Here is a 7,732-nt window from a genome sequence, read left to right as displayed (position 1 = left end):
TTTACAAAAGGCGAAGAACACCTATACTTAGAAACTAATTCTGTTGAAATAAATGGAAAAGACCACTTGACTTTAAACAACATGTAGGGAGGGGTAGGATATTATTCTGCATTAATTAGTTAATTCATTAATTTATGACTGATTTATGGTTTTTGGCTGAGATCAGCAGAAGGACTGTTAAAAGACTAAAGCAGAGATATTTCACTATATTTTTCTCTATACAGTGAAACACTAAGTATCTCAGGAAATTTCACAGCCAGCTTTGTGAAAAGTCATATTAATCTTATAAAAAACATACTTCCCAATTCTCTTCCAAACTTATTTTAAATATTAAGTATTTTCAGAGCCAATTAATTATTACCTTACTTTCTCATCACTGAACAGAAATATCTCTCTTCTGAGTTATGACGTTGTTGTGGTTTAACCCGACTGGCAGCTAAACACCACACAGCCGTTCGCTCACCCTCCCCCCTCCCTCTCTGGGATGGGGGAGAGAAACGGGAAAGTGAAGCCTGTGAGTTGAGATAAAGACAGTTTATTAAGACAGGAAAATAATAATAACAATAATAATAATAGTGATAATGATAATAGTATTAATAATGTGTAAGAAAACAAGTGATGCACAATGCAATTGGTCACCACCCGCTGACCGATGCCCAGCCTATCCCCGAGCAGCCGGCCCCCTCACCCCGGCCAGCCACCCCTATATATCCCTATATATTGTTTAGCATGACGTCAGATGGTATGGAATACCCCTTTGGCCAGTTTGGGTCAGCTGTCCTGGGTCTGTCCCCTCCCAGCTCCTGCTGCACCCCTAGCCTGCTTGCTGGCAGGACAGAGCGAGAAGCTGAAAAGTCCTTGGCCTGGTGTAAACACTGCTCTGCAACAATTAAAACATCAGCATGTTATCAGCGCTCTTCTCATCCTAATCCAAAACATAGCACCCTACCAGCTACTAGGAGGAAAATTAACTCTGTCCTAACTGGAACCAGGACAGACATAAATAAAGAAATTATCTCATAATTTTATCTACAACATACAAATCATTAAGGGGCATTGCCTAGAGTTGAAGACTAACAAAAGGTAATTTTCATGAAATGCAAAAAGGTTTTATGAGTCTCTGAACTTTAAAAGGTTGCTCTTTTATTTGAATGTTTTAAGTATCTTAAGACATTGTTTTAAAGACTTGAGTATCTCCTATTACAGAAAAGATTAAGTAACAGTATTGATGTTGAGTCTATCTTGAATTACATCAGCAGTATAACTGTCAAAAGAAATATTTTATGTATGCAAGATATTTTCTATCAAGCACATCAACCTATCCCATTCATGCAATAGTAAGTCTGAATAAAATAACTATATCCAGATGGTTGCATTACTTACAATCATAGAATAATTTAGATTGGAAAAAAACCTCTAAGATTAAGGCCAACCATTAACCTAGCACTGCCAAGTCTACCATTAAACCATGTCCCTAATCACCACATCTACATGTCATTTAAATACCTCTATGGAAGTATGTAATATACTTCCATGCCTTTTTAATACCTCTATGGTGACCCAACTACTTCCCTCGGTAGCCAGTTCCAATGCCTCACAACCCTTTCACTCCTTTCAGTGAATACATTTTTTCCTAGCATCCACCCTAAACATCCCCAGGTGCAACTTGAGGCCATATCCTCTTGTTCTATCGCTTCTTGTCTGGGAGAAGAGAGCAACCCCCACCTCCCCTGTAACCTCCTCCGAGGTAGCTGTAGAGAGTGATAAAGTCTCCTTTGAGCCTCCATTTTTTTTCTAGGCTAAAAATGTAGCGGCTCCCTCAGCTACTCCTCATAGAGACTTGTTCTCTAGACCCTTCAACAGCTTTGTTGTCCTTCACTGGACACGCTTGAGCACCTCAATGTCCTTCTTGAAGTGTGGGGCTCAAAACTGAACACAGCACTCAAGGTGTGGCCTCACCAGAGCCAAGCACAGGGGGACAATCACATCCCTAGTCCTGCTGGCCATGCTATTTCTGATACAAGCCAGAATGCTGTTGCTCTTCTTGGCCACCTGAGCACACTGCTGGCTAATACTCAGACGGCTATCAATCAATCAATTTAATCAATACCCTATGGTGGTTTTACTCAGTACAGCAGCCAAGCTCCACCACAACTGCTCTGTCACTCCCCCTCCTCAAAGTGAAAGGAGGAGAAAATATGATGTAAAGGGCTCAAGGTTTGAGCGAAAGATGGGGTGATCGCTCAACAATTATTGTGACAGGCAAAACAGACTCAGAGTAGGGAGATAGCAAAATTTGCTGCCTATTACTAACAATTTCGAGAAGTGAGAAACAAAGGAAAAAAAGACAAAAACACCTTCCCCCCAATCCACTTTCTTCCACCTACTCCCCCCGAGCAGCAGCAGGGGAACGGGGAATAGGGGCTGTGGTCAGTCGCTGAGGCTTCGTCTCCGCTGGTCCTTAATGGTCACTCTCTGCCCCTGCTCCACGTGGGGTCCGTCCCACAGGGTGCCGTCCTTCCCGAACTGAGCCTGCGGGGGCTGCCCACAGGCAGCAGCTCTTCAAGAACTGCTCCCACATGGCTCCGTACCACGGGGTCCATCCATCCCCCAGGAGCAAGCTGCTCCAGCACGGGTCCCCCCCAGGTGGGCAGCAGCTCCCCCACGCCTCCTGCTCCTGGTTTGTCCCCTCTCCACAGGCTACAGGTCTGGACTGGAATCTGCTCCAGTTGGGGTTCTCCACAGGCTGCAGCCTCCTCCAGGCCACATCCACCTGCTCCACCATGGTCTCCTCCATGGGCTGCAGCATGCAAACCTGCTCCATGTGGGACCCATGCAGGGGGACAGCCTGCTCCACCAGGGGCCTCTCCACCGGCTGCAGGGGAACTTCTCCTGTGTGCCTGGAGCACCTCCTGCCCTCCTGCTACACTAACCTTAGGGTCTGCAGGGCTGGTTCTCAGGTTCTCCTTCTCTCCCAGCAGCAGTTTTTTTTTTTTAATGTTTTTTTTTTTTTTTTTTTTTTTTTTTCCTTTCTTAAATACATTGTTACAGAGGTGCAAACAACATTGCTTATTGGCTTGGCTCTGGCCAGTGGCATGGCGCTCATCTACCATGGGGCACCTTCTGGATTCTTCTCACAGAAGCCACGCCCTCTGCCCTCCGGCTACCAAAACCATGGCACATAAGCCCACTACAATACCCCCAGGTCCTTTTCTGAGGGGCAGTTTTTCAGTCACTCTTTCCTGAGCCTGTACCACTGCATGGGGTTGTTGTGCCCCAAGTGCAGGACCTGGCAGTTGATGTTGTTGAACCTCATACAGTTGGCTTTGGCCCATCAGTCCAGCCTGTCCAGATCCCTCTGCAGACCCCTTCTATGCTTGAGCAGATCAGCACTCCCACCCAACTTGTCATCTGTGAACTTACTAGGGGTGCACTTGATCCTCCTTGTCCACATCATTTATTGAGATTAGAAGAGAAGTGACGCCAGTATTGAGCACTGGGGGACACCACTTGTGATCAGCCTCCAGCTTGATCTAACTCGATTCACCACAACTCTGTGGGCCTGGCCACCCAGCTTTATTTTTTTAACCAGCAAAGTGTACGCTCATCCAACAACAAGTAGCCAGTCGCTCCAGAATGCTGTGGAGAACTGTGTCAAAAGTTTTATAAAATTCTAGGTAGACAACATCTGTAGCCTTTCCCTCATCTATTACGAGGGTTACCTTGTCATAGATGGCAATCAATTTAGTCAAGCAGGACTAGTCTTTCCTAAACCCATGGTTACTGGGACTGATCACCTGGTTGCCCTGTAAATGCTGCTTGATGGCACTCAAGATGATCTCCTCCATGAGCTTCCCTGGCACCAAAGTCAGACTGACAGGCCTGTAGTTCCTTGGGTCCTACTTCTAGACCTTGTAGATGGGCATCAACTTTGTTTGCTGCCAGTCCACTTTCACCAGCTCCCTCAGTACTCTTGGTGGATCCCATCTGGCCCCATAGACTGGTGTTAGGCAAAAGAAGGAAAGGCACAGACAGTGGAAACAGGGTCACGTGCCCTGGGAAGAGTACAGAAATGTTGTCCAGATGTGCAGGGATGAGATCAGGAAAGCCAAGGCAATGACAGAACTAAGCTTGGCAAGGGATGCAAAGGAAAACAAGAATGAGTTCTACAGGTACATTGGCCACAAAAGAAAGACTAGGGAGAGTGTATTGCCTCTGACAAATGAAGATGGAGAACTGGTAATGACAGACATGGAGAAGGCAGAAGTACTTTGTACTTCTTTGTCTTGGTCTTCACTGGTGGTCAGGCTTCTCACATCTCTTGGGTACCTGAACCTCTAGGCAGGGGCTGGGGAGCAGAGTCCCTCCCACTAGTAAGCAAAGAGCAGGTTCAGGACCTTCTGACGCAACTTAACAACTACAAGTCTATGTGCCCTGATGCCATGCATCCCAGGGCCCTAAGGGAATTGGCTGATGTAGTCACCAAGCCATGCTCCATTATATTTGAAAAAATCATGGCAGTCAGGTGAAGTCCCTAGTGAGTGGAAAAAGGGAAACATCACTCCCATTTTTAAAAAGGGTAGAAAGGAAGACCCATGGAACTATAGACTGGTGAGCCTCACTTCTATGCCTGGAAAGATCATGGAATGAATCCCCCTGGAGGCAATACTAAGGCACATGCAGGACAAGGAGGTGATCCGGAACAGTCAGCATGGCTTCACCAAGGGTAAATCATGCCTGACCAATCTGGTGGCCTTCTATGAAGGAGTGACTGCATCAGTTGACAAGGGAAGACTGACCAATGTCTTCTACCTGGCCTTCTGTAAGACCTTTTATACAGTCGCACTTCATATCCTAATCTCTAAATTGGAAAGATATGGATTTGAAGGGTGGACCATTCAGTGGCTAAGAAACTGGATTGATGGCTGTACACAGAGCATAGTGGTCAGTGTTGCTATGTCCAAATGGAGGCTGGTGATGAGTGGTATCCCTCAGGGGTCTTACTTTGAACTGGTGCTGTTCAATATCTTCATCAGTGACACAGACAATGGGATTGAGTGCACCCTCAGCAAGTTTGCAGATGATATAAAGCTTTGTGGTGCAGTTGATACAACAGAAGGAAAAGATGCCAGTCAAAGGAACCTGGACAGGCTGGAGAAATGGGTCCATGTGAAACGCATGAGTTTCAAGAAGTCCAAGGGCTAGATGTTGCACTTGGGCCAGGGCAATCCCAGACAAAAGTACAGACTGGGAGAAGAACTCATTCAGAGCAGCCCTGCAGAGAATGACTGGAGGTTCTGGTGGATGAAAGGCATGAGCCAGCAGTGTGTACTTGCAGCCCAGAAGGCCAACTGCGTCCTGGGCTATATCAGCAGAGGAGTGGGCAGCAGGTTAAGGGAGGTGATTGTCCCCTTCTACTCTGCCCTTGTGAGGTCCACTTGGAGTACTGTGTCCAGGTCTGGGGCTCCCCAGCACAAGAAAGATGTCGACCTGTTAAAGGGAGTCCAGAGGAGGGCTACAAAGATGATCAGAGGGCTGGAGCACCTCTCCTGTGAAAACACAGAGAGAGCTGGGGATGTTCAGCCTGAAGAAGAGAAGGCTCTCGGAAGACCTCATTGCAGCATTTCAGTACTTAAAGGTGTCTTATAAAAAAGATGGAAAAGGTCTTTTTACTCAGGTAGATAATGATAAGACAAGGGGGAATGGTCTTAAACTAAAAGAGGATAGATTTAGTCTAGACATTAGGAGAAAATTCTTCACTGTAAGGGTAGTGAGGCACTGGTACAGGTTGCCCAGAGAAGCCTTGAATGCACCATCGCTGGAGGTGTTCAAGGCCAGGCCTGATTGGGCCTTGACCTACCTGATCTAGTGGGTAGCATCCCTGTCCATGGCAGGGGGGTTGGAGTTGGATGATCTTTAAGGTCCCTTCCAAACCCAAGCCATTCTATGATTCTATGATTAATTTGATTTCAGAACATAAAGGTATACTCATACAGAGTAAATGGCTTTCTCCATTGATGAAGCACACTGTAACAAGTTGTTATTACCATTAATATTTGGTATACAGATTAATGTTTTGTTTCATGTTCATCTATTCTGCTTCATAAAAGAGATACTTGAAAACAGTGCTATGAAATGTATATAAAAATAAAAGAAAATATTCATTAGCTAGTGTATTTTTTTGCCATTTTCACACAGAAAATTCTCTTTAAAATAAGAGTTCCTAAACTTCTATTCTGCCTCTGAAAACAAACAAATAAACAAAGAAAAACACAAAAGAAACTTGAAGTTAACCAAAGTGAAGGGTTGCTATGTGTTTTTTTCTTAACCATCATAGAAAAATAAACAAACAAAAAAACAGAGGGCTGTACATGTTACCCTAAATGTAATTTTCTTTTCAAATAAGCCTGATTGCTTGAATGACATGTAAGATAACAACCAGTCCAAGTATATTATCATTCCAAATTCCTTAAAACTATGATGATTTTAACTTAATATTTAAATATAAGAATATGCTGAGATATAATTATATCTTTGCATAAACTAATGGTAAAAGTAACCTCCACACTGCCTGTGAATTTATACTTAGCATTTTGGCCTCAAGGAAGTTATGGGATTTATAAATCTCAGGCTTACATGTCTCTGAGGGGGGCTATCTTCCTGACTAAGAATCTAATGGTTTGTTTCAGTGAACATCAGTTTAGTTTTCCTCATCATAAATATTGACTTTGTCTTCCCCTTGTTCTGCATTAATGTATTCCATCAATAAATAATGATATGCATCTCTACATCTACTTATTACAATAGTTATCCTAGTACCATAATAATCAGAAGTCTTTTTAATCAGGATAGAAAACAACATGATTATAGTTTTCATAGGGCAATAAAAGGTCCTTTTTATTTCCTACTCTACAATGACTGCTGGTTCAATCTTTTTTGGCATAAGGTATGCAATGAAAAGGGACAAACCTTTTCTGCAGTTCTTAGTTTTAAACTCCTCAGGACTGCTCTGGGCTACCCTATAGGTTTTAACTCTACAAAGATGAAGTCAGAGGAAAATATGAGGAAAAGATTTATGTCCATTCCTTGCAGTTTATAATGGCTCACATTTTATTTATTTATTTATAGAACACAGTATCATTATTTCAATCATGCTGTAATATAGGTATGGAGATTGGAAGAAAGCCACCCTGAAATAAATTTCAGAAATAAAATTCAGTTGTGTAATTCAGTGATCATGTGACACATGGATCAGAAGGAAACAACAGTGTAGAGAAAGCACAGGGGTTTTCAGGTCCCTGTTAATTAATGGTACGTGCAGTGTGGCTACAATGGTTTTAGACAGTAATTTGAGTTTTCAGTTATGCATGCTACCTGATACTAGAAAATAAAATGGAACGAAAAACACCACCTCACTGAAAGGAAGTAGAATGGGATTGAAAAGATACAGACAGTTACTAGGCATGCTTAAATGGTTTCATTTTCAGGAGCATATAATTTAAGAGAATGGATCGTCTGTAAAATACACAGTGTAATGTTACTGATGTGGAAAAATAAACACTGTAGCCCAAATCACAACAAAAGTACCTAATGAAATAGATGTCATCATAAATAATGTAAGTTTAAGAACATCTTTTTCTGTTGAACCAGATAGATATAAAAGGAAAGCTAAATTTGAAATAGTGATTGTTTTGCTTTAAAGGGTAGTCAGGAAAAATACTAAAAATTTATC

General features: G+C 43.0%; 1 long non-coding RNA gene across 1 annotated transcript in view; it reads right to left on the bottom strand.

Annotated features, from left to right (window-relative positions):
• Positions 1 to 377: 377 nt before the first annotated feature.
• The window catches only part of LOC310889886, an 85,408-nt gene continuing 78,053 nt past the window's right edge, over positions 378 to 7,732 (bottom strand). Inside the window, exon 5 of the long non-coding RNA XR_014576870.1 lies at positions 378 to 512. This is a non-coding gene — a long non-coding RNA (uncharacterized lncRNA). The remainder of the gene's footprint in view (positions 513 to 7,732) is intronic.

The sequence above is a fragment of the Anser anser genome (genome assembly GCF_964211835.1).
Source record: "Anser anser genome assembly, chromosome: Z".
In the NCBI taxonomy this organism is placed as follows: domain Eukaryota; kingdom Metazoa; phylum Chordata; class Aves; order Anseriformes; family Anatidae; genus Anser; species Anser anser.
The sequence above is the reverse complement of the archived record's forward strand: the minus strand, read 5'-3'. Positions and strand labels throughout refer to the sequence as shown.